The 26,147-nt window shown below is 38.4% G+C and overlaps 1 protein-coding gene across 3 annotated transcripts in view; it reads left to right on the forward strand.

Annotated features, from left to right (window-relative positions):
* Positions 1 to 26,147, forward strand: part of cntfr (ciliary neurotrophic factor receptor) — a 220,850-nt gene that overhangs the window by 8,959 nt on the left and 185,744 nt on the right. For all 3 annotated transcript variants that reach the window (XM_065965866.1, XM_065965867.1, XM_065965868.1), the window contains exon 2: positions 24,832 to 24,872. The gene's annotated coding sequence lies outside the window, so the exon portion shown is untranslated. The remainder of the gene's footprint in view (positions 1 to 24,831; positions 24,873 to 26,147) is intronic.

Genomic DNA, 26,147 nt, shown 5'->3' on the forward strand with positions numbered 1-26,147 from the left:
TGGGATGCTGAAACACGGTCAACCAGATTTATTTTCATGTTCACTCCGTTTTTTTTTTTTCAACTCTGAGACTTGACATCACTATCTCTGTGTGAAGAAAATGGTCACAATTCTTGGATCTTGCCACGTTATTAATAATGCATCATGTTAAAAATTAATGAATTTTCAATCAGTTAGATAATGGAATATTAATGCTCTAGAATTATGGTTATGACATTCAGATATCTACATTCTCTGTTATTTCAGAAATATTGATTAACCTTAGCTATGAAATATATACTGGCTGTTAAAGGCATAGGGCCCTACTGTTCCATGCACTTCTGTAGATTTACTTTTTGCTGTATGCAAGCATGACTTTTGGCCATTTTGTGTATGTTTGTGGAAAAATAGAAAGAGAGAGACAGAGAGCGAAGGAGAAAAAGAGAGAAGGACCGACAGAGAGAGAGACAGAAAGACAGAGAAAGTGCATCTCTCAGAGCCTGGGGCTTTTAATCTATTAAAGCCTGATCCTTAAACACTAATCAATGCACCCTTTTATATTTCCATTACAGTGAAAAGGAAAAGGGATAAATAAAGCATGACAGGGTAGCTTAGTAGTGGCAATATAACCCTGAAAAAAAGTCCAAAGGTTATTTAAATGGATCAGGAGAGGCTTGAATTCAAAAAAATCAATTAAAAAAAAGATTTTTTTGGACAATAGTTTAACGTGAGAGAGAGGACAGACACGTTGACTCTGTTTGTATTTTCATGGAGCCATGCAAGTCTTTTTCTCAACTTTACTGCAAGTTACAACTCAAAAGTGAATGGTATTAAAATGGAAGTGAGCAAACCTTGATTAAAATGATTCTGTCATTCACTGACTTCTCTGTCTTTTAATTTGAGTTATGTCATTGCGTTCCTAGCTCTGAATCGTTTGATAGTAAGACTCCTAGTTTGACATAGATTTTGTTATCCCAGTTTATGACACTATTAAGTGAGATAAATACGCTTTTGGTAAATGAATAATATCCTCCAAGTCTGTTATCAAAAAGCTCTAAGACTTCAACAAACGGTGAATAAAATGTGACTTCTTCCACTGCGAGCGACCATCTAATTGGTGTCAATTTTGGCTTCAATTAAAAGGATGAGAAATGTGTATGCTTGACACCAAATCCTTTCATTTATTCAGATAATTGCCTCTGCTTGCATAAGGATCTGTGCTTTTTGTGCTGCATGCTCTATTAGCAGTCTCATGTCATTGGCCTCCCACTACCCTTTTTCTTCTTGAAATGTACTGCTCTTTGCTTGCAGTATTGCATCATGTATTCCCTTTAGACTGTGTTTAACTGGTGATATATGCACTGAAACATTAAGCTGTCAAGAGAGAACACATTCATGCTATGGAGTTCCCATTTTAGGCATGATTTACAGTAAAAGACTGCAGTGCAATAGGAAGCCCCTCCTTTTTCATCTAAACCAACTATATTGACAGTATTTGCCTCTTCTCAGAGCCTACTTTATTAGCTGTCTGCGTGTGTACATGTCCCTCAACCCCAATTAATTGAGTCTACTTAAGTGGCAGATTTGCATTAGACTGTGCTATTCTTTGGAGTATACTTTATTAGTGTTGTCTCGGTAACCCTCACTAACATCCCCCACTTCTCTCCCCTGCCCCTGCACTTGTCCCCTCTGCTCCAATATGCACGCGCACACATTTATTCTATCCCACTAACCTAACCATTTTTTTTTTCCAGAAGTGTGTGTGTGTTTTTCCGCTTCGCTGTGGTAGTTTATTAGCAATGTCTCCTTTGATAGTTAGTGAGCACGCTTGATTATGGCTGAAAGGGAGTAGGCTGGGCGCTGGGCCGGAGGAAGTCTGCCTAATGATATTAACAACATCCTTTATTGGCTAGCTACTGCAGGGCGAGGGCGGGAGAAGAGTAAAGAGGAGAAAGGGGGGGCGGAGGGGCGGTGTGAAAGAGAAAAGAAAACAGAGGAGAAAAAATGTTAGGGTAAATGAACAGGCAGGGGGTTACCTCGTCTAGGACTTTAGCCAGAATTTAAAAAGAAGGAAGAGGTCGATAGACAGGAGGAAGAGAGTAAATAAATCAAAATTCTAAGAGAGTGGTATTCTCTTGTGAACCTGACCCACCACTACACTGGTAGAAACTCTTACTGCCCCTAGTATATATTACAGAACTGTTTGTCTCTCTGTTCCCCTCTAGCATGAATTTTTCAGTGTATCACAAATATCCTAGCAACTCTGTCTGGCTACATCCTGGAGTTCCACTGTTTGAACTTTGTTTTTGCAAGACAGTGATGGTAAGTGACATCATCATTTAAGTAACAGTAACATTTCTCTTATTGCGCACCTGCATATGTGTTGTTTTAAGCTACAATAGAAAAATTATTTCTGAAAGGACTTGAGAACAAGTATTGCAAGATTTGTTGCGATTAACTTGTAAATCATAGAAATACTAGTCCTTAACCACGACATGCACTTAAAGCAAGGAGAAACTAGCAAGACACGCTTCATATCATTTATTTTGTAAAACATTCATTTCTGTTTTGAAAGGAATCAGCAACGCATTCATTAGAGAATGAGAGTACTTGAATATTGAAATAACTGCAAATACCAAATAAGAAATACAAGATCTACACAAACCTCATGATAAACTCCGACGTGTAGTCCCGAACACTTTAAGTGAATTTTCCTGTTCTATTTTTTTTGTGTGAAATACAAGAGTCTAATAAAAAATTCCAGAAAGTCATGGAAAATAGAAGTCCAGTACATGAGTTAATCTCTTTAAACTGATTCTACATAGAAAGAGGTCTAGATGATCATAATGTGAAATCTTCTGATTTTCATTTCTAGTATGTTTGTTGTATGAGCTGTATTGACCAATTATGTATCAAGTGGTTTGGTGTATACAGTCAAATTCGGTCCATGTGGACAACAATAAACATGCAGAATGTTATCCACACGAACGACAGACTTGCTCTACTTACTAAAATTTTTCTGACATGGCTGTTTGCATACAGTCTATAAACCGTTTAATGGTCACATGATAAACACCTCACCAGCAATCCCACTGGATCGAGGTGAATTCTCCGGTTAATATCCTGCTGCTTTCTCACATCAGCTCAGTCGGACTTTATGGGGAAAACTCATAGCAGTGCTTGTCATGTGTTTTAGAGCAACGGCTTTGGCATTAATTGTGTTGTATATGGCCAAGATGTTGTGTACTCTTCTGGAGTTCTGCGATGTTTTGCTACCCCATGTTTCAAATAAAGACAGCATTTCTTTTGCTTATTCAGCACATCACTGCTATTCATAGTTATTTCCATGCTTGTGGATGAAAGGATCATTTTCTTTGTCACTACAGTTTTATGGAAAAGTAAAAGCATTCTTTGCAGTTTTATTCTGTTTTGGACAAAGCCACGCATGAAACCACACATCCTCCACCCTGAATAGTGCAACTAACACTCACATTGACACAAACCAGAACTATCACACATGCAGGTTCCCACTCACACATAGACAGAAACTGACAGTGTGTTGATTGTTAAGCAGCACAAATCCTCATCTCCTACTAACACGCAGTGAAAGCTGTCACCTTGAGAAGCCTATCTCTACACCAAAAAATGTCAAGGCTGGCAATTTCTTGTATTTACCTTGGCAAAGTGCCTAAGATCCTAAACTCCTCCCAGATGTGAGTGTGCGGATACGTGTGTGTGTCTGTAATTTTGTGCAGGCATGTTTATTTGTCTGTTTGCTGGCATGTTAGTCTCTGTATGCGTTTGTGCCTGAGTGTTTGTGTGTCCACGGAGCTATGAGGTGTTTTGTTTGTCTCTCTGAGTCCCCTGGTTGTGTTTGTGTGCGTTTGTGTGTGCGTGCGTGTGTGTGTGTGTGTGTGTGTGTGTGTGTGTGTGTGTGTGTGTGTGTGTGTGTGTGTGTGTGTGTGTGTGTGTGTGTGTGTGTGTGTCTGTGTGTGAGCTAGACGAAGATAGATAAATAAACACATTCTCATGCACTGTGTCTCTCTGTTAGCAGTGTCAGCATCTCTGCACCTGTGGCTAAGGAGACATCAAATACACACAGTCAACAGTCATGCTGTCACATGCACACAAGCACACAAGCACACATTCACAAACACACACAAACACACACAATCACATATTGCATGGTAGGGCTGAACTATATTGGAAGAAATTGCAACCTTTTTTCTTATAATTTACATATATATTGTGGTTTCTCCCAGAAAAAAATGAAATTTGACCACATAAATATGCCTTTGTATATATCAATTGAAATTTCAATCAAATCTAATTTCTCTGCTACTTTCATCACACACTGGGACCAGTCCTCTGACAGTGACTTTGACACACATGAAGAAGTAGAGACAACATGATGATGAGAACAGGAAATGTGACACGTTTCATCATAAACATGACAAACCTTTTGCTTATTATTCAGTTACTTGTATGTTATCAATGTTCTAATGTATGTTTAGTTATCGCAACAAGGACAGTGATTGTAACTTCTGATTAAATTAATCACCTTCTTGGGCCGCCCTGTGACTCATAACACCTTGAGTGTACTGGAGTGTATTGCTCATGTAGCTGCTACAGGTAAACAATCTGCTCTGTTAACTGTAAATGGACTTGAGTTTATATAGCGCTTTTCTAGTCTTCCAACTACTCAAAGCGCTTTTACAAGGCATGTCACACCCATCCATTCACACTCTTTCACACACTGATGGTAATGATCGCTATGTAGTATCATCCATCAGAAGTAACTAATCCCATTCATACACCGCCACTGAAGCAGCGGGAGCAATTCAGGGTTACGTGTCTTGCCCAAGGACACATTGGACATGTTGCTTGGGATTGAACCCTTGACCTTCCGGTTGAGAGGCGACAACTCTAACAACTGAGCCACAGCCGCCCTGTGTCCACAGCAATAACAAGCTGATACCTGGTAGTGGGAATACTCTCATTTTAAATGTGCCTTGTGTAAATGAGCAACTACCTTCAGCAGCGTCTCCTGTTTTTCTACATGGACACAAGACTCCTCCACAAAGGTCAATTCTCTTACAATGAAGGTTCAATCAGACAGACTTCTATTGTAAATAATGTGTTGAAAACTTCGATTTTACTGTTTGCATCAGACAAGAGAAAAGGGGCAGCATAACGTGCTTCAGCCATCAAACATTCTTGTGATGTGACTATTGCACATGCACAGGTCACAATTGCACAGACTTATTGACACACAAGCCCACCCATATACATTATCACAGCAACATAAGATACAAGTAAACATGTGCAAACACAGGCCTGTCGCACACACAGAAGTATGCAGGTTTACATAATGCCACAGAAACAGACTTGTTTGTCAGAATTAAATTACTTCTGATTTTTTTCTGCATCTTCCCCTAAGTAGAATTGGGCTTCTCTCCATATCTATATGTATATCTTTGTCTATGTTTTCTGTGTGTGTGTGTGTGTGTGTGTGTGTGTGTGTGTGTGTGTGTGTGTGTGTGTGTATAATAGAAAGAGACAGAGAGAAAGAGATACTGCTTATATCTATTGCTTGGAGGCAGAGCTCTAAATACCCTCTTATCAGGCAGGAATAAAATATAGAATGCCCTTATATACTTTAAATGAGTGTGGCCTCTGTTAGTGTGTGTATGTTTGTGTGTGTGTGTGTGGGGGGGTCTTTTTCTAACCATATGGACCATATTTTTGGTGTTACATCCCATTTTTGTGAAATTTGGAACATTCATAGCATCCAATAAAATGTAAGGTCACCTTGAAGGAGCAGGTATATCTCATATAGCCTATGTTGTATGTAAACCAACATTAGACATAACAACACTGGCAAAAACAAAATTGGCCAGAGTATGACTTGCCGCCTGAAGTGCTACCGTTTTTTTGCCAACAAATCGATGCCTCGAAGATAAAAATTGTGGTCCAAGCACCAGCTGAACACACCATCTGTTTCTTTGCCATCCTACTCATTAGGGATATGTATTTTAATTCATTTTTATTTCCCTGGTCATTATCAGCAGTGCTATTATCCTTAATTTCCTGCCATATTGGTACATTTGTCATCTCATTTCCGTTATGCATTTTTATTAGAGCATATCATCTTGTTGTTGCAGCTCATTCCAATGTGAGACTCGTTTAGTAAATTATAGCTAGTGGAGTGCTTCCTATATAATCTATCAGCATTGTATTTGATCCTTTTTTTAAATTAGTCATATGAGCCTATAAATAAAGCAATTTCAGGCAGATCTGTAACATTAAGTGCAGACATATAGGAAGAAGTGATGTAGATTTTATCCATCTTTTCATATAAATATCAAAAATGAAATAAAATAGTGTCCAACCATCTTCAGGGGATTTTTGCCACTGTAGTATTCATTCTTTTTAGAGAAGCCACATAATGAAAACCAATGGACCCATCAGCTAAAAGCCGCAGTCATGCTAGCCTTCTGCCATCTCCTCCCCCCAGATGCGACCTTTACATGCTCCATCTGTGGCTCCATGATAGCTTGTAACAGCTTCCTACAGTGGTGCCATTATTGTCGTGCATAACTTAAATCAGTCTCATCTACCCCAGGTAGATTAGGAACATTTTCTTTATTGTTGAAACACCTTTATCTGGTATGCATATTTGAAAGAAGTTTTTTCTTTTGGGCTTTATTTTTACAGTGATAACAACATTGTTGTTGTTTTTTAAATTTAATTGCAATCTTAAAAATGTGTCTGCCCAACCTTCAAATAACCTGGGGTGTGCATTTACATTGAGGCACATGTAACAGTTGCTGCACACTTTGTGTATACACTTGTTCTTGTGTGGGATATAAGCCTAAAGTCTGCATGTTTTTTTATCAGAATGCGTATGTATGTGTTTGGATGTGTATGCTTGTCCATGTGTGAGCAGTGGATTGGATTTCACTGTGAAGGCATGTAGAACAGTCAGTTAATTTCCTGCCACACGTTCAGCTTCCCTCCCCATGACAAATTCCTCGATTTCCTCACAACACATTCCTGATGCATTATTGGTCATGGACATTATATGGTCCAACATATTCTGTCTCTTGGAGTCTGGGAAGTATCAAATTGCTTTTGTCTATGTGAGCAACTGAAAAGGAAATAAAGATTAAGTGAAAGTGCAATGTTTAAGCCAGCAATGTTTAGTTCATATGTTTGAAAAGATACAGTGTTTAGTAAATTGTGTTTTCAAGAAGAAAGAATACCCTCATGCTTTATTTAATGTCAGGAGGAAATCCAGGGGAAATCCTGCAAACTATCCAAAGTATCCATTTTGACTATGCTGCTACTTTCAAAAGAGGAATAGGGAAAAAAGTCCTTCTAACATGATGCAACATTTGTGGAGTCTTTATACAGCTCATGAAATTATGTCTGTCGTATCTAATCTTAGCTGATTATAACAGATGTTGCCATAAAATAATGTTCAAACATTAGTCAGACCTTTCTCCATAGACGGTGTGCTAAAATGAGCTTACGGACCGGAGGGAAAATGTTGTCTGAGAAGAATAAGTGAATGTTTTTAGCGGCAGTGGGGGAACTGACATGGCTTGAGGCGTCCATATTGTTGAGGAAAGTTAAGGAGGTTTAGCTCAAGTGTGAAATCCATATTGAAGCCCTTCGGTTATGCTCGACTGGGCGAATTACGTGTGTCTTGTGTGTGAATGTGTGGGTGTGTTTTCACATCTGTAAATCTGTGTGTGTGTGTGCACATGCCTGCTTACCATGCTTCCTTAACTTGTGTATTTGTGTATTATAGAATATATGGCTCTGTGCATTGATATGAGTGTATCACACTGGTGTTTCTATTAAAAAGTGTTTGGACCCTCCACTATGGCAAGGAATGGCAGCTTGAAATGACAAAAGTTAACAAAAAAGTCCATATGGAAGTTATCATAAGCTGCCATATTTCAACATTAGCATAAGCAGTTTGCTGTAATTGCCCACTTGGAAGTGATATGGCCTCAAACTTTTTTCCATAAAAACCTTGAAGAAATATATTAGAAAAATTGAATGGTTACTATGGAGAGTCTCTTTAAGATTGTAGTTACACTCTATATGCTGTGATTATGAACTATGGTGATATAGATTGTGTTTGTATGATCCCACTTAAAATATGAGATGTAGAAAAGGTGGACCCAACGATCTGCTCTTTTCCCTTCTAACTGTTTAAAAGACATTGCATGTTAGAGTTTTGCAGACTGTGCATTCCTTCATCTCTTTGTGTCACTAACACATTAACAACAAAGAATATTGTCTGAGAGCAAGTTCCTAAATAGCACCATGCCCTCACTGTGCACCCCTTCCTGACTGGCTGTTAAGGGTGTTTAATGGACTTGAGCTTGTATAGTGCTTTTGTAGTCTTCTGAATACTCAAAGCGCTTTTACACTGCAGGTCACACCTACCCATTCACACACTGATGGTAGAGGCTCTTCCTAGTGTACATCAGTATTAACTAATCAATTCATACACATGCACATACTGATGCAGCAGTGGGAGCCCAAAGGCAGAGTCAATTGTGGCTGCTGGAGCTGGGGATTGAACCACCAACCTTCTGCTCGAGAGACAGCGGACTCTACCACTGATCCACAGCTGCCCCAAATCCCAAATTTTAAGCTCTCTAGTCTAAATACCAAAGTACACATTACTGACACATAAGAATATTGCTGAGTCAGAGTTCATGGATGGCTTTTGGCTGACTTAATTTGACTGATATTGAAATGCAAGTCAAGCTTGGGGGACAATGTTATTGATTATGCATGAATTATCTAAATATAATATCCATCTCTATTGCCTGGAACTTGTTATGGGCTGAACAATAAGACAAAAGCCAATCATGGATCAGCACTGCTATTTTAAGATAATTTGTGCGACAAGCAAAGGCAAAAACAATCGGAAAACGCCAGAGGATATGGGTCAAAACAATATCAGCACAGCCTATTGAAACCAACAGTGAAATAAAAAACTGAAAGCAAATTTCACTTTTTTCACATTAGACAGCTAATGCACCCAAGGCTTTCTAAAAGTACTTTTGATGTACAGTACATGATAACATTGTTTAAAAATACACACACACACACACACACACACACACACACACACACACACACACACACACACACACACACACACACACACACACACACACACACACACACACACACACACACACACACACAGTCATACATGCACACCTCAGATCACCTTGGACAGGAAGGGGATAATGAATATTGTTGGAAGAACAACTTTTTTCTGATGACAAATCCCACTTTGTGCTTGCGTCTTGACTTGGCTCTCCCAAACATTTTCCACATGCAAGAGGCTTGTAGAGGGCTTTATGTACAAAACAAAGACACAATAGATTTCCATGGGACTGTGACACTCCCATTAGGAATGAGATTACAACATAAAGCGCAATATATATAAAAAATCACCAGCTCCTTAGTTCCTGCTTGCAGCAGCATTGGCAGATTGGTCGTTTTACTCAAATATGTTGTTATGCACTGACTCAAAATCATTGTAAGATTAACTTTAAAACTGGATTTGAAGGATATCAAACTAATTGTAATTTAGTGACTACAGAAACAGTTAAGAGTGTTTCTCATTTCAAATGTAAATGTCAATACTTTAAGCTTGCTTTCTGCTTGCATAGAATATGATGACTATTGCATGTTGCTTTTGAGCTCCCAAGAATATAAAAAAGTTGATTCAAATAAAAATCCAAGGACAATATGGACTGCTCTGATATATTTTCAAGTTCACAGAGTCCTAACTATCCTCCTCAACTCATTAGACAAACACAAAAAAATCATATCACATCTGGAGGTTAAGAGAAAAACATTATCAGTGATGAGAGGTTGGAATCAATCATGGCCAATCATAACAGCTCTTCTAATTTCATTTAAAAGCAATGCAACCCCTGCCTTAAAGGAAGATACCACAACTTTTTGTACACAAGGGCCGACAGAAATGACACAAACTGAAAGTTCCTACTGCTGATTTGCATGAACCTTTTTCAGAATTAAAACTGCAAAAAACACAACATAATTTTCTTATCACAGAGTTACTGTAGGAGATGCTGTCAGCCAGTGCATTACAGCCCTCAAGTAACCTTTTGTCGATGCTGTTAAACCGAGGAGAGTATAGATGCTGCCATAAGATAGCGGTAATATTCTGTTGACTCTCTGTTGAGCTAAGGCATAAATGTTTGAGCAGACTCACTGGGGACTCACATGGGGATTACTGGGTAGAAGTTATTCTAATGTTATGGGAAGTGCTGTCTCCTTCAGAGGAACCTTGTACTTTCATGTAATATAGCCTTCTGCAGTTGATTAACTTTCATGTCCAGTGCAGTGCAACTTTTTTTTACCTTATGAAAATTACCTTATGAAAACATTTTATCTAAAATCTTATATTTGGCTTCGCTCACTATGACTTTTGCAAGAATTTTAGATATATTAGATTCATATAACGATTTATTTTTTCCATTTAAGTAACAAATGCAAGAACACTCAAGTCAATTTGTGTCCTTGTGAAAAGGACATTTAAATAGCCTTAAGTATTGGCACTTAGTTTAATTTGGACCTGACAGATGCACACAGGTGTGATTCTTACTGCTGTCTCAGAGGTGAAATGACTATGTGTGGAGATAACAACCCTTTAGTCTTTTATAGATTTTAGCATTATAAGTAGAAGGGAAGAACAATTTCCCTGCCCACAATCTGAACAAATTGCCCTGTTGATGCCCGTGTTGCAAAGACTTAAACAGCCAGTTTAAGGGCTGTCTATGGTTCAATCTTATTTCACATCACTGTATTGAGAACTTAGCTATTTCCTGTCTTCTTTGAAGGAACACTGTGAAAGTTAAGTACCTAATTTTTGCAAAATAAATATTTCATGTAAAACTGTTTCATTATAGTTATTTTTGGTTTATTTGGGTAAGCTAATGATTTTTCACACATTTTTAATCTTCTCAAGTAACCTTGGTTGGTTCATTCATTAAGTTGAAGGAGGATAGTCAAAGGCAATTAATCAGTTGAACTGTGCAAATTCAAACTGCGATGACAGCAGCAATGCTACCAAATTGATATGGATGATTATATTGCTATATTTACTTGTGCATTGAGCATTGATGTAGACAGGTGCAATAAACTAGGGTTATACAAAAGAGTGGTTGGTCTTTTGTGTTGAGGAGGGGAGAATTTATTATATTGTGTGTTTCATTGTGTATCTGTGGTAATATTTCAGATGAGTCTCTATCTCAGATGAATAATTGAATTTGTTACAATTTGACTCGGTCTTAAATACAGTTAAGGATTTAATTTCCCCAAGAGTCACTCAGGATCCCAGCTTCAGAATATCATTCAATTCCTTCTGGACTTTCAACTTTAATTGTTAACACAATCAAAATTGGATACTCCCTGATTCAAATGGTACTAATACTAACACTCCAAAATCTCTTCCCCCTCACCCAGAAACATTTAGCATTTTGTAGCTATACATGTATTAGCTTCGATCTCTCGCGGACCCACTTAATACATGTCTATGGCTTTGTGCATTGTACATCCTTCATGTTCCCATATTGCTTGCTGATTTATCGTGAAGTAGGAGTTTGCACATGAGTGAAATCAGGCCTAAGTTAATCATGGACTGTACATTAAATGTGACTGCTCCCATTATTACATCTACTTGGGATGATTAAATTGATGGCATCATTATGAGCCTCGTAATTGTGATAGCGTTCCTAAGCCTTAACAGTCTTTATACAAATTTAAATGAATATGCTGCAGACGTCCTTCGACAGGTATATGCCAACTTGTTTTATGAAAGCACACATTTTCTTCTCTTTCAAGCTATCATAGCCGCATGTTCTACGCTGTTAATGATGGTATAACTGTAACATAATTTCATTAAATTCTGAACTTAAATTTAATACTGATAAAACAAACACATCCAACTCAGATGTCTACATAAAAGAAGCTGATGTGTTCCTGGAAATGATTTCATTTGGTTAAAAAAGATCAGAAATTCCTCTTTTTTTCAGTGCAGCCTGAATTATAAGGAAAAAAAGATCAGAAAAAAACGGGTTTAAAAACAAGGAAATCTTAGCAGCCTTTGTGAAACCATGAGCATTTTGATTAAACTATATGAGTTCAATAATAGTCCCCAATAACAGTATAATTACAGCAATGATTAAGCTTTAATTTAAAGGGATGTTGACCCCGCCATAAATGAGGCTCCAGATCACTCCAATTAACATATTGGAGCACTGAAATGGCTGCACACATCAATGGGATTCCATTACAGAGAGATAGGTGAAGTGGCTGAGGGCAACCAGCTGTGAGGGGCTTTGAGATGATGAGCATTAGGGAAAATTATTTTCAAACATGGGTACACAGAATGATAGGTTAAAGTGGCACACAGGCAAATAAACAAAGGTTAAGTGAGATATAGTGACAGCAAAATTTACAAGAAACACTCAGACAAATATAGCATCGGGTTAGGATCATAAAAAGGCAGACAGGCAGAGGAAGAAGAGAGAGACAGATAGAGATATGAGAGGAGTAAGGCCACCAGATGGTCTAATGACCACAGGAAATATTACAGCTGGCAACCGCTCACCAACATTAATGACACCAGTCATTTAAGAGCCGCAAGAAGAGCCACAGTGTGTATGTGTGCACATTATCCTGTGGCTGTATGTGTGTGTGTGTGGCACATTTAACTGAACTCCAAGGTCATAGAGTTCTTCTAATTATCGTCTCATTATGAAAAGGCAAAGTCTGGTGATGTTTTAACCTTAAAAAATCTGATTAAAAAGCTGTAGGTTAGGGTTTAGGCAAGTCTATGTTTGTGAATCTGCCTGCAAGGTAAATGTTGGAGGAAATCATTTATATATGAGGAAGTCCATCAAGATTCCTCTGTACTGTTGATTAGTCAGAGCAAAGAAAGATGTCTGATAGTGCAAAGAAACAAACGAACAAAAACAGATAGCTGACCTCCTTTAACCAATCATAAGTTTTAAACCAACATTTACTTTTAAGAATCAATGAATGTCTGTATGTCTGCTATGGCATGATGTACAGTAAATCCATCAAGCCATAGCAGCTGGAGCAGAATAACTATCCAAATATGCTTCAAACAATGCTGCAGTGCTATAAAACAGCTGACATTGGTTTTGCTTGTAAATAAAGTAGAGGTGCACTTCCCTTTGCTGGAATAGAACCAAAGTGAGCTGTTTTTAAAGACACATTAAGCACGAGTAACAAACATTAAAGAAATGTATTTAGTCTTTTATCGGTTAAACGTTTAGTCACAACCCTTACCTAATCCTAACCATTAAACATGGATATTCCGTGTCACAATAGGAGCCTTTACTAGATTTTAGGTAAGGAATTTACATAATAAATGTCAAACTTTTTTTCTTAGAATGGTTTAAATATGATGCACAGGTATTTAAAAAAAGTTTGTACTATGTACATCCATAAAGTTCCCCTGCTCAACCAACATATTTTGCTCTATGCTCCTTAATCCCTTTGTCTATCAGTGTAGACTAATGCCATTCCTGGACGACAAAAAGGCCATATATGTCTGCTGTTTGTTGCCTCTCGTTCTCCTCTCTCAAACTCTCTGTTTGTATCTTTGTCGTCTTCTGGCCTCCCTGTCTTTTCTTCCCTCCTTTATTCCCTCCTACCTCTCTTATCTCTCCCTCTCATGGGTCTATATGAAATATTCTGACCAGACTTCAACAGTGAACACATAATTAGAAACTGCTGAACCGTGACTCCAACATGGAGGCTTTTCTCCTATCTGTTTAAGAGAGAAAGAGAGAGAGGGGCGGGGGTTGTAAAACATCTTCATAGTAAGAATACGACATCAGTCTGAAAAAGTGGTGTCCTACAATACATTTAGATTGATAAGAGGAGAGAGAGAGAGAGAGGAGGAAGAGGATGAGCCAAAATGGATAAATGGATTGATAGATGGGGCATCAGGGAGAAGGGAAAAGAGGAGGGGAGGCGTCAACAGAGAGATGGAAACAGATAGTTATGGCTTGTCTCCATTAGCTCTGTTTTTCAAAGCCAGCACTAAAACTGGTTCACTGTTTCCTCTTAATTAATTCAAAGAAGAAGGACTAACCATAACAGTAATTAAACATGGCAACATAGCATAACATGTGTTGGTACTTCAGTCTATAACTGATTTAGTGTTGCATTATTGATACATTTGTTTTTAATATCATTGTTTTATCATTTAGAATAAAAAACATTATGGAAAATAGTCCTTTGCAAATTGAAATAGCTGAAGGTGACAGCAGTCCACCCAACCCAAAATGCTTACAATACCTCACTATAGAGAACAGTAGAAAAACATTTCCAGAGAAGCTGGAAGCCTTTCCTACACACACATGATTTGAAAAAAAATAAATACAATAATAATACCATTTTATCCTTGATGAAATCAGTTGTTTTAATTATTTCTCATCATTTATATCATCAGAATTATAAAGAAAAAAAAAACTTCCTAAAGATGCTGAGGTCCTTTAACACCTGCAGTCATAGCTAAGGATGTGTTTTTAAGTCTGTGGTGGCCAGTGCTCATCCTGTCTGCTGTTGTGTGCTGGGGAAGCAGGCTAAGGGAAGTGAACTCCAACAGATTCAACAATCTGATCCACAAGGCCAGTGATGTTGTGGGGTTTGAGCTGGACTCTTTGAAGGTAGTGTCAGGTAGGAGGATGTTGTATAAGTTGCATGTCATCTTGGACAATGTCTTCCACCCCCTCCACGACGTGCTGGTCAGTAGCAGGAGCTCATTCAGTGCTGGACTGATTTCCCCTTGAGGCACCACAGAACATCACAGGAAGTAATTCCTGCCTGTGACATCAACCTTTACAACTTCTCCCTCTCAGTGTAAAACACTTGTCTGACCCAGACCACTGACAGCTCCTCCATTATTTATTATTTATCATGGTGTGCAATCTGATTCTAAACAGGTCAAAAATCTGTCCAATAACACACCGTACAATACTGAAACATACTGTGCAATACTCTTTTTGCTAATACTGTGATTGCTTATTTTCTTTAAATCTATGTATCTTTGTACATATCTTTTTTCTTTCTTTAATCTGCGCTTCATACATACTCATTCTTCAATAACATGCACTTGGTACATATAGCTTTGAGTCTTCAACACTCTTGTACTCATTGCTTTATCTCTTGTATACACTTTTACATAACTCAAATAACGACGATGAGTTTTTTTTACTGCATTGTGGTGTAGCTCCTGATCCTCTGCTGTCTGCATGTCAGAGCTTTGCAGAGTGAGCTGACACACATAAACATTCAAATAAATAATTCTGCTTCCTCTTTTAGTTTAAACAACATATTACTTAATTATTATCAATGAAAGTAATAGGAGACTCAAAAACGCAGTTTATTATTTTGGGTGCTTAACAAAATGCTTGGCCCCTATCAATGATGCCAAGCATTTGATTTGATCTATGTGCTATGTTGGTCTGTAAGTCAAAAATGTAATTTCATATTTTTATTTAAATTTTTGATATAATCTGTGTAATAGCACAGTGACTTTCTTACTATGACCATGTAAGGCAGGGTCATGATGTCATTGTGTACCATTTACCTCACTCTGGTGATGAACATCTGTAGTTGTTGTTTTTTTTATTTTGTATTGCTTTTATTGCTTTTCTACATGTGTAACTCTCCTAAAGTAGCTTGTTTGTGCACATTTCATTTTTAAAGTGGTATGACTTTTACCTGACTTTGTCCTTGTGTGGCTTTATGACGGTGTCATGGTGTGACTAGCTAGATATGGTTTGTGCTGACGGCTTATTACTGTATTAGAAAAGGACAGAGGAGCCTTTGGGACAGTTTTCATCACTGCGTGTCCTTGGAACATGCAGACATTCACACGTTGTCACACATGATGCTGCACACACACACACACACACACACACACACACACACACACACACACACACACACACACACACACACACACACACAAAGAGCAATTAGAGACACACACACATACACATACAAACACAGACACAGACACACACACGCACGCACAAAGGTACATATATACATTCTTACACCCTCACTTACCTATGTGACATATCCCCATGCACCTTTTTATGAGCTCTCCCTTATGGCCACAGCAGGAAATGAATGTCCAGCAGCTAGGGCTGTTAATTAACATTTATGGCCATAGATGAGCAATGAATCGTTAGACTGCCTCTCAGAACATTCACGTCAGAGCAACCTGGGTATAAAAATCCAATCTCTGTCCCTGACTCTTTGCCAAAGTAATGATGGTGAATCATGATGTTGGTTTGTCTTTTAATGCAGTTTGAAACAGAGAAGATTGCCTGTAGGTGGGACAGTCTTTCAGTGTATCATTTAAATTTTCAGAAAGCTTTGAGAGGGTTTTGCAAATACACTGAATGAGATAAGTTATATCAGTAAGACACCCATGGCATGTCATATGGCTCTATGTGTGAAATTCAATATTTTTCATTTAATACATTATAACATTTTCGTATCACATTTGGAAGGTGAAGTTTATGCTTAAAAAGCTGCTTTGGTATAAAATGAAGTTCTTAACATTTCCACTGGTTTCTATTTTCTTACTCTTGTTGTGGTTCAAGGTTTTGCCTTTGTAAGCTTCTTTTTACATAATCCATCTGCATAGTCACCATCTCTTTTTGTACCAGCCTGTTTTATCCCAACTTGGTATGAATCTGTATTTCTGCTTCTCACTTCAGCCCTGCATCCCTCAAACTATACTGAAACATTGAGTACATACATGTCATTGTGAGGGAAAGTGTGAGGCAGAGAACAGAACAACGACCTGGACTTTGCTGCTCCATGATATAACTGATTACATGCACATTTCTAACTAAAAACAAAAGGTCCTTAAATGTTTGTAATCAACACACATGAGCACAAAAACACACACGGATAAGCAAAGACCACACACAGACAGCTGAGTTGGTTCCAATCACCGCCCATAACACCTGACTGCCAATCTTCCAGTAGTGATTTGTCCATGTCTGCTTTTCCCTGGCCAATGGAAAGTGTGTGTGAGCAGCATGTGTGTTGATATGTCAGTTTGTGTGTGTTAGCGGTCTGACGGCCACAGATAAGGTGGCAGTTATCTTATCTTGCTGAGCCAACCTAGCCTAAACCCTCCCAAACCTCAGGTGTCACAGCGCTCTGGCTTCTCCCCAAGCATCCCCTCATTTTCATGTCAATTTCACACCATTTTGCTGTCTCTCAGTCTGTGCCCTCCCTCCCCTGCTGTCTCTACCCCTCAATGCCCCCACCCTCCTTTTCATAGACAATTAAGCCCATTTTAGTCCAGTTCTGCTCCTCTGTTCTCCCTTTATCACTCCCATTTTCATCCTCCTGCTCTTTTTATCCTTCTTGGTATCAATCCACTTGGCCTTGTGATCAATCTTTCCAATCTTTGGCCGACTTTGACAGTGTTTGCTCTCCTGCTTATTTGGTCTTTGTCCACACCTGAGTTTTAATTTCCTTTCCCTTTATTGCTCTTCCCATACCTATTTATTATTTTCTCCTTATCGCTGACCTCTCTTGCTGTCTTACAAATGCTAGGTGACAATTCACTTACAGACTTTCTCTCACTGTACCTTCTTACAGTAGCTTATCAACCATTTACACTTTAATCACTCTTAGCCTATCAATCTTTAATCTACCAATCTTTATTTGTATAGTGCCAATTCATAACAAATGTTATGTCAACACACTTTACAAAAAGAGAAGGTCTAGACCGTACTCTCTTATACTCTGTACTCTGTTAATTTGCTCTCCATCCTTATTGTGGGACAATCCTCAGATCTTGATTATACACTGAGGGAGAACAAAAGGTCGATCACTGAAACGTTTTGGAGCAGTTCAGGTGATTTTACAAACAACATAGCCAGTGTATTTTAGAAAACAATTCTTATTCTCATACATACTGTATTTGGCATTGCTAAAAGGGGACCTATGAGAAAAATGACATGTGTGTGCTGGTTGTACATAACATATCATACTTCATCCATTTTGTTATCTTTTTTTCCATTGGGATATATGCTTAGATTTAAATATTCTGCGTGGTATTTTTTCATATAATGTGTATTTTTCTTTCTCGACTGGCCAGTATTTAGTATTTTCTCAAATTTAGCTTCAACCCCTATTTGCCCTCCTTTTTCTTTCTATTCTTTGTGAATATATGTAGATGAAATCACAATTTTTAACTTGCTTCCAAACTCCATCTACCACACTCCTCACACTCACACCTCCCTACCAAATATGACCATCTTTGTTAAACTGTCAGCTTCCCTCCATTTTTTTTCTATTAGATAAAGTCTTTCAATTCATTTCACTTACTATCATTCCTCCCTTTTCTCCCTTGCCCTCCCATTCCCATCTCAAACCATGTCGGAGGAGAGAACCATATCTCATTTTTTTTCTTTTCCCCTGCTTCATTTTCTGTCGATGTTTTTCCTTCTGCTTTTGCTGCATTTAATTTTTTTGTTGCAGAGGTGGACAGATACAATGATGAGAGAAGTGAGTACCTCCTGAACATCCCGCAGGGGTTTCACTCTCCTCTCTTTGTCCTTTTCTCTGACTTGAGGGTTCATTATTTTTCTCTTTGCTATTCTGTGTTTGTCTCTCCTTTCGCTTTTAAACTGAAACCATTTCTTATTTCTTTTGAGACTTTGCTACAAGTGTGTTTTTTTCACTTCACTTGAAAGAGGAAAAAGCTTGCAACCTACTGAATTATTTTTTTTTAATAATGTGGCTTATTTAGAAAGCTCATTCTCAGTTTACTGAGTCTGGTGAAATAAAGCTAAAGCACTTATAGTCTTTGATTGTAATTTTGATTACACATAGTGCTACAATGAATGTAAAATACCTTTTTATATATATCCAAGTAACAGGCAGGGATACCCCTCCTGACATTTACATTTTTACCCTGACTTTCTGAACATAAAGTATAGTTTTGATTACACCTTAGGTGAATAAACTCAGGTTTAAAATAACTCTTATTTATTTCTACAGTATAATTAGTGGGGAATTTTAAGACAAAACTTCTAACATCTGTGGTATTTAAAGTTTGCTCTTCTATATTAACTTCCTACAACTTAATTAGCTCCAAACTATGCATCTGGGTATTATTTTCCATTGTTGATTATTACCTTATTAAAAAATGTAGTTGTTCTCTGGGTTTAGCTGCATACTCAGTTCTAAAGGATGTTGAATAAGCCCAATAAGTGTGTTTTATGGACACTGAAAACAATGCGGTTACAAGAACTTACATTTTAAACTTTTAAACCAAGCCTTTCAATTTAAACATAAAGTTATCCCATCTTTTACCTCACAGCCAGCATATTTGTATTTTGATGTTGTAGTTTGATGACCATGTCAGTCCATGCCAAGGTCGCAATTCAGTAAACAAAGCAGAGCTGCTCATAAACACAATATATTCACTTGAATTCTTCATGTACATAAGGAATTTGGAAGTGACGTTTACAAAAGCTTTTTACAAAATGTTTTCTTGACTGCATAAAACACACACGCACACACGCACACGCACGCGCACGCGCACACGCACACGCACACGCACACGCACACGCACACACACACACACACACACACACACACACACGTATCTTGCCAAGAATACTCTTTCTCCACTGTGTAGCTTTTCCTTCTTCTGTTTTAGTACAGAACCTTTTTTTTTCACTCACTTCCCTCTTTATGAACATTGCTGTACTAAATCATCCGTCTCTTCCCTCCTCACTGCGTCCACTCTGTTTTCATTACATTACAGTATGACAGAGAGACCCCAGACAGACAGAGCATCCAAGATAAAGCATCTGCTGCAGTGATGTCAGAGGACAGTTATGAAGCAGATTATGAGCCTTGCCTGAACTTTCAGCCTCCAGTTTGCTCTTTTCACTTATTACATCCTTACTTTATCATCCTTATATTGTTGTCTCTCTATAAATCTTGCTTTTCGGGATTTTCGCCGTTATTTTTCTCTCAAAGTGTGAGATGAAGTAATTGTTTCTCAGTTGCACAAACCAGTTGTAAATGTAACTGAGTTACTAACTGAGTTGCTGCTTTATAAACCTAACTACTGGGAAAGTGACTTTAGTGTTACATTTATTTTTGCTAATAATATTTATGTTCCCATTATTAAGAGTTGCTGTGGCAGTGTGAGAGGAAACAATTAGCAAATTCTACGCAACCTCGTTGTTTTCAATATGTAGGTATTTTATCATTTAGTTCGCTAAAGGCAACAGACTTAAGCGTTTATATGAAGCAGGTGGTCAACAACATAACTGTCTATCAGTCTGTTTGGTCCTGGCACAGACCATGGAGCTGGCGGTGATTATAATCAAGCCTTGTCCGTTTGTCTGGAGTGGATCCTCTTTTGTCTCCAGAGCTACGAGTCTGGGTCTCCGCTGTTTGCAGCACCGGACTCTCTGAGTTCAGTAGAAGTGAGTTGTTTAGCTCGGTGCTTCATGAGAATAGAACTATTGTTGGCGGTGGACACAGAATAAAACTACATTATATTCTACTATATTGTTGTTGTTTAACTTGAGTCACAATGTCTCACACCTGAATGATCCTCAGCCTGTGTGTTTACTGCAGATGATATTGTTTCTCCAAATCTATGTCAATAAACTTTTCATGGACTGTATTTGTTGGCTATTGCACGTAAAGTAACTATATTCTTAACTGAATAAGCTAGTTAGCACAAATAGTAGTGGCATTAGGTTATTCTGAACACTGTTTTGTTTGGAGATTCAGCCCACATCTATATTATTTTTCGACGTATAAAGCTTTTCATTTATAGAACATATATATTTACATTTTCTATAAACGTAGTTGGTAAATGTTTCCAAATAAACTGGCAGGTCACCCTTAGTGGTTTTACCCCCAATGTAGCCAATAGTCAAATCCTCTGTCTCTATGTGCTCTTACAGCCTTCATCTTCTTAACCTGATCCCCTGGCTTGCTAATAATAGAAAGCTTTAAAAGAACAGGCAGGGAAACAAAGCATAAAGGGGGGAATTGGGAAAATGCTGGCTGGATTCACGGTGGATTTTGTGCAATGTTCAGTTTAGTGACTCCAAGGACCCTTTCAACTATTGATTTAAAGTTGTAATTCTGCTGGGTAACCTTTCATTTCTGCAAGTTTATTTTTGGTTTGTTTGTGCTGGGTGATGTTAACACTCAATGTTTGTTGATGGTGTCCTAGATTTAAAAAGGGAAGCTGAATGTGTGAGTATTTTATAACAGGTACTTTGCTGTGCGGACATTCTGTCTGACCTGAATATGAGATTTGTAAGACCAAAGCTAGAGAACATTTATTCTTCAGATTTAAAAAATGGACAAGTGATGATGTGTAAAGTTATTTAAGGAGTCTGAAGACATACAGTCAGACCTCATTCCTAAAAGCTGAAGTGATAGACTAACTGGAACAGACAAATTAAGACGTGCAATCCCAGTTTTTGGCTTGTGCAAATTACCTTGTTAAGTAATCCTGGCAGTAATCCATGAACCCTGGAAAAATTACAATGCTTTGAAAACATTTGTTTTTAAAGAACATTATGAAGGGCTGATTGACTTGGCAAGCTGCAAATTCTGTTAACCCGAAAGCCTGAGCTGCTTTTTCAAATGTCTGTACATGTGCTTTTAATGAAATGGATAAATAGGCCATCCTATGTTCAATACCAGACATATAAACTGTTTTTGTATTGCTAATTAAAGGCCAGTTGGTCTCAGATCATTAAGGTGGGAAAGTCTTTTCACAGTCAACGAAAGCACGACATACATTCACAACGCTAACATTTTTCATGATTAAAAAATATTAAATTCATTTTCTTGATGAGTTTCTGATAAAGTGTGGATTTATACCGTCCTACAGGGCATGAATGAAATGTGATTTTTTACGGCCTGTGAATATAATCTTTACTGTTAGTCCTATAGTTTAGAGTTTAACGTTGCATTGACTGTGTCCCCTGCATCAGTATGTAAAACCACGATCACATAGACCATATATAGCCTAATTGGGTGCTCTGCCTAAGTATAATGCCTAAGTATAATTTTTAATTGATTTAAGATCGCCCTCTGTGATTTAAGAACTAGATGACCATATTGTCAGACACATGCTCTGCAGGTGATGGAGAGAGAGAGAGAGAGAGAGAGAGGGGTGTTTTTGTACGTCCTCCAGGTGTGATGATTTGAAAAATGAAATGTCTCACACCGCTTTTTTGCTCATTTTTGGGCAGTTTGTTGTGTCATTGTGCACACTGATTGCTGGATCGTTTCCATACGCTACCTTATTATAAAGCCTCGTCCAGTCATGTATATCACCTGATAATGGAATACCTGAGTTGTGTTATTTAGGCCTTCTTTATAAAAAGTGCTGCTTATCATAAACCCAATGTCAAAAGATAAGACACGTACAGGCAGATAAAAGAGGTGCTGGTATGTATGTGTGTGTGTGTGTGTGTGTGTGTGTGTGTGTGTGTGTGTGTGTGTGTGTGTGTGTGTGTGTGTGTGTGTGTGTGTGTGTGTGTGTGTGTGTGTGTGTGTGTGTGTGTGTGTGTGTGTGTGTGTGTGATAGTAAAACTAAGAGGAAGTAAGGTGTGCAGATTAAAGTAGCTTGTGAACAGCCACTTTACTAAGTTAGAGAGCAAACACAAAAATATACAAACTGACCTTATATAAATCGATAACCTAACATTTCAATTTGGTCATGAATTTCAATGACACCCTGGCCCGGGTCGCCACCTTTACAGCTACAGGTGATAAATGGTATTGTGTTTTTCTAGTCTTCTGACTACTCAAAGCACTTTCAAACAGCAGGTAACACCTACACATTCACACACTGATGGCTGAGGCTGATATGTAAATATATATAAAGTGGCCGCCAGTACACATACCACTTACGAAGCAGCAGAAGTAACTCAGGGTTAAATGTCTTGCACCAAGGACATGTCGACATGGGGCTGCAGGGATCGATGCCCCAACACTACCATTGAGCCACAGAAGCTTCATTGTGAAAACACTGATGCTTTTTAAAGATCTCTTTAGGATTTGGCTGCATGCCCACTGAAGTGAAAATATCCCTCAATGCAGCATTTCTACAGTGCTTTGACTGAGTATCACTGACAACTGAGATTAAATGAGGAGTTATGATATCTGTGACTATGGATCAGCCATGAGCCCTTGTATGGTGATGATGAAAAGATACATGCTGAGTTTGTAATTGTTCACCATCCCATTTTATCTCTTTTACTTTCTCTGTCTGTGATAACTGTATATGTTGTTCTCCCCTTTCTTTTCTTGCATAATGATGCTTTCACTCTCATGAATAATTTTAGTCCAGCCCTCTAACACTGTCAAACCCCCTATCTGGAACTGCAAAACGGCGAGTGGGATTTGTTTTTGCTGATTGACTTGGTTTTGTTTTGGCCTATTTTTTGTTTTTCTGTTTGGTTTTATTATTATTTCTGTGTTCTTTCTTTGTGTGAAATATCTTTGCGTCATCTGGAGAGTTGAGGAACTGCTGAATTGGAAAAGTACAGCTGGTGTCAAGGTCTCGAAACAGGAGAAAACAAGAGGAAAATGTTTGAATGTGTTTGTGCTTGTGTGTGTGTGTGTGTAGAGGCACAGAGGGAGTAAGGGAGACTGAGACAAGGGTAGTGGCACACAGAGGAGGAACAAACAAGAAGAGAGCAAGAGCTTCTAAAAGGTGATGTTTCACATGATAGCACGTTCTGCAATGTTGCTGCATGGCAGCATCACCAAATCTCCCACTTTCACTGTTTTTTCTCTCCTCCAGCCAAGCAGACAGGAAGGGTGTTTGGGTAATATTAAGAAAGTCTTTTCAGCCACTGATACCTCGAGAAAAGTGAAAAACACCAACAAAATGGAAACAAACAAAAAAATCTTTAACTGTAGTACAGAGTTGAGACTAATTTCTTGGAGATAATATTATAATAGAGATTGCTTAAAACAATTTTTATGTAACATAAACCATGTATGATTAAATAAGGAGGATAAAAAAAGCATTGAAGTCTTTAATGGAGTCCATAAAGATCAGGCGTCCCAGCACTGGGAGGTTTTTGCACTAGACTACTTCGTCATGAGCATGACGTGTATGTAGTAACAAGCGTTTTACAGCATGGCATGCTAAGTCACCATGAAACAGAGCTGGTGTGTGTTTTGGTGTGTGTATATAAGAATATGTAGTAACAGAGTGAAAAGCGTGTAATATGCTCACCTGTCCCTTGATGCAGACTGATGGGCAGGTGGAGTGAATAGAAACCAGATGGAGAGAAGGACATGCATTATAAAAGTCACATACAAATGCACTAAGGGGGTGCAAATGTTGAGATTACATTATCACCATCAATAACATAATAAAAAATATATAGTCAAAGGAAGAATATAAGTGATGACTGTCAGTGTGAGGATTGATAGAGCAGGAGGGGATCGAAAAATAGGTCATGATTTTTGACATGGTTTTGTCCCTTAATTTTTCCACTCCAAGATGGATAACACATTTTAGATAGTAATCTGAGTCTTAGCCTTTTTTAGTTTCATTTTCAGTTTCCAAGATGTCGACAAATTAGAGGATTAGTCTTACTGTCATTTACTGCCAAATCTATTCTTATTTCAGATTGTTACATTCCAAACTCGAATGCTTTTCTGTGGATGTAAATACTAACTCCAGGTTGTTTTTGACAGGGTGAAGAGGAGGATCGTGCTGATATTTCCTCCTGTCAAAGGTGAGTTGAATTATATTTTTTTGTTTGTTATAAACTGTAGTTGACTTTGCTTCAGTTCAGACACGCTACAATTTAATCATTTTTATGATTTTCTTTCATATTAAGTTGTGCTTGTATTTAGTTTTCTGCTATTGTTATTTGTAGTGTCACACACCAGGGCTCTGCTAAAACTTGTTTGGTTTTTCTTATGGACTAAAATGTTGCTCTCGTGTTGTTTTCCTAATCGACTATATAAGCAGTGAATCTGCAGCATTTTGTACATTAAATAGCCCTCACACTAATATAAAGATAGCTTCACTTTTACACCTTATGCGATCAAACAGTTCATAGTTCCAGTCACGTTTTGTGTTTGATTTGAATCAACAAGGGAACCCAACAGCTGCTGGTAACCCTGTGTTCAAAGAACCTGTGTCCTGCGTGTATTGTGGTCTCTGTTTCTCTGTCAGGAACACGTCTTGGGCTGGATCTGGTTGCCGTGGTGACATGCAAGTGTCAGCAGTAGGATGTGTGATGTGTGTTTGTGCATGTGTGGTGGCGGGTGTTGAAAGGACCCTGTAGAGGCAGATAGGGTTCCCCTGTCCAGAAAATGCCTGCGTCATGCACAAGTCGCCGGTCAGATACCAAAACTTTAGATATATGGGCATGCAAATACACACCGGAGCCCACAGACACTTAAGGATCTAATATAGGAAATACGCAGACGGAATGGACACACACGTAGAAAGATATCCAGATTCCATGAAGGCCGCAGCCATGCATCCATATCGACAAGACTATTAGGTTTCTTACAGGACAGTCCTGTCGCAACGCTTTGAACACTAATAGTATGTGTCCATACTTTAATGAACAAACACCTGGAGCTAGAGTTGAATGACCCTCATTTACATTTCAAAATGTAATTCTGCATCTGATCTTAAAGGTGGTGTCAGTAGACATGTTTGTTTCAGCTCTTCTCCTGGGCTCACCCACTGCAGGACTTTAGCGTGTACCTTTACTTCCTGAAGCTACACTACAAGCTTCCTCACAATCAGCCTAATACATTTGATGTATAATTTAGCAGGCTTGCACAAGTGAAGCCCCTGTGTTTGTTATAAACAGAAAGCAGGTGCGTCCACGCTTGAAAGCCAACAGAAGATTCACCCTCATTTTGAAGCTTTATCTGCTCGCTGTTCCGCCTCACTATGATTATATTTTCTCCTTCTTGCTGCTACATCCACCTCCGTCATATTCACTGGTTTGAATCAAGCCAATGGCTGGGGGAAATACACCCACTCC

This window comes from Labrus bergylta, chromosome 17 (assembly GCF_963930695.1).
Source record: "Labrus bergylta chromosome 17, fLabBer1.1, whole genome shotgun sequence".
NCBI classification, from domain to species: Eukaryota; Metazoa; Chordata; class Actinopteri; order Labriformes; family Labridae; genus Labrus; species Labrus bergylta.